Genomic DNA, 2,100 nt, shown 5'->3' with positions numbered 1-2,100 from the left:
AAATCACGGATCCCGCGTCACACTACGCCATCGAATCAATTCGTCTGAGGCATCCTTCATTCCCCGTTCATCCTTCTACTCCTCCGAGCCAATCAGCACAACTAGCGCACCGAACACCACGACGTATGCAAGCATCTACAACGATGATGATTTGAGCATCCCTCGACGTTTGGTCTAGGGTAAGTTTAATGAATTATTTCATGTCTGTGCACAATCAGGTCGGGAAAGCCGGGATCTCGCCTTGGAGGCCATTGTAGGAGAGGTCGAGGATTTCGAGGTTGTCGCACTCGCCGAGGCTCGGTGGAATGGCACCAGCAAGGTGGTTGTGGTGGAGCATCAGCCTCCTGAGCTGCGTGAGGTTGGAGAACGTGTCTGGGATGGCGCTGGCGAGGCGATTTCCAGAGAGGTAAAGGAGGCCGAGGTGCGGGAGCTCACCGATGGACCGGGGGATCCCACCGGAGAGGAGGTTGTTGGAGAGGTACACCTGCTCGTGCCGCTGCATGAGTGATAAGTCCGGCGGGATGAAGCCGTTGATGAGGTTATTGGAGAGGTTTAGGTACGTGAGGTTGATGAGGCCGGGGATGGAGCCCAAGATGGCGTTGTCCTCGAGGTGGATCTGCCGAAAGCTGCGCGAGAGCTCGCTGATGAATGACTGCAGTTTGCCGCCGAGGCCGTTCCCAGCGAACTCGAGTTCCTGCAGGTGAGTGCAGTTTCTGAGGGAGCGGAAGAAGGGATCGAGGTTGGTGTTGCCGTCGTGGATGAAGAGGTTGTTGTAGGAGAGGTAGATGTACTGGAGCCACGGCAACCTGTCGAACACCTGCGACGGCAGCTCGCCGGCGAGGTAGTTGGACTCAAAGTCGACCCACTCGAGAATGGGGGAGTTGGACAGTGCTGGCGGGATCGGGCCGGACAACTCGTTAGACCATAGGAGGAGATAACGGAGGCTGGGTAGTCGGCACTCGGCGGCGTAGGGGATGTCGCCAACGAGCGAGTTGTTGGCGAGGTCCATGTACTGCAGGGTGGAGCAGTTGCAAAACAGCGCCTCCGGGATGCCGCGGAGAGCCCGTTGCTGCTGAGGTCGAGGTAGTAGAGCTCTCGGAGGAGCCCGATGCCGGCGGGGATCGCGCCCTCGAGCAGGTTGTTCGTCAGGCTCAGCTGCGTTAGCCTCGACAGCGCGACAATCTCCTCAGGGACCTCTCCGGCGAACGCGTTGCTAGACAGATCAAGCACTGTGAGGACAGACAACCGCCCCAGCACCGGCAAGAGCACGTCCTGAATCCTACGGCCGTTGAGCACCATCTGCATGACGCGCCGCCTGTCGGTGGGGCTGCGGCCACATGCGACACCGGTTCAGTTGCAGAACCATGGCGAGCGGACCTAGTTGGTGAGGGTGCCACCGGGGTCGGCCGAGACGCCGAAGAGGAAATCGAGGAGGTCCCTGCTTGACGTCTGTGCTACGCGGGTTGCCATCCCGCTCCAAGCCACGCGCGCCCTCATCGCTGCTGCTTGTGGGATGGAGGCAAGTGGCACCAGCCACAATAGAAAGCGCGACGACGATAGCCTCCGGCGGGGTTTGTGGGGCGATGGTCATGGGCCTCAAATTGGGTGGGGCGACGCTTGATGGTGAGAGGCTCCAGTGTGGGTTGAAGAGGCCTTGCAAGGCATGGAGGGAAATCAGCGGCATGATGGAGAGATCAGACCGACCATCTATGTGGCCGGCCCGACCACGGACTGAGACGGTGAGAAGCGAGCCCTTCTGCGTGCCTCCCTGTCGGATCCATGGTGGAAAGACCGGTGAGGGTGCTGGCTCGGTGCCGACGTGGCAGCGCGACGGGTCGTCAACGACATGTGGGCATCTACGAGAGCTTCTCTACGACTAAAGAAAGAACCGAGCCGGCGACCTGCAGTTTTCACAGATTTGGCCATGTTCGGGAGAGGAGTAGGCAGGCGCTTTGTTGTTACTACATAATTTTAAATCAATTTTCTTAATCATGTAGAGATATTTCAATAAATGACTGCGTTAAACCATGCCTACTATCATTACAATTAGTAACACATACATGTCCCATAACAAGGGATTGGGAGTCAATTATCAATTGT

General features: G+C 57.8%; 1 pseudogene; it reads right to left on the bottom strand.

Annotated features, from left to right (window-relative positions):
* Positions 1 to 214: 214 nt before the first annotated feature.
* On the bottom strand, positions 215 to 1,497 carry LOC125532738 (putative leucine-rich repeat receptor-like serine/threonine-protein kinase At2g24130; annotated as a pseudogene).
* Positions 1,498 to 2,100: the final 603 nt, after the last annotated feature.

Source organism: Triticum urartu, chromosome 1A (genome assembly GCF_056163025.1).
Source record: "Triticum urartu cultivar PI428250 chromosome 1A, HENAU_Tu73, whole genome shotgun sequence".
NCBI classification, from domain to species: domain Eukaryota; kingdom Viridiplantae; phylum Streptophyta; class Magnoliopsida; order Poales; family Poaceae; genus Triticum; species Triticum urartu.
This window is presented reverse-complemented; position numbering and strand designations above follow the sequence as displayed.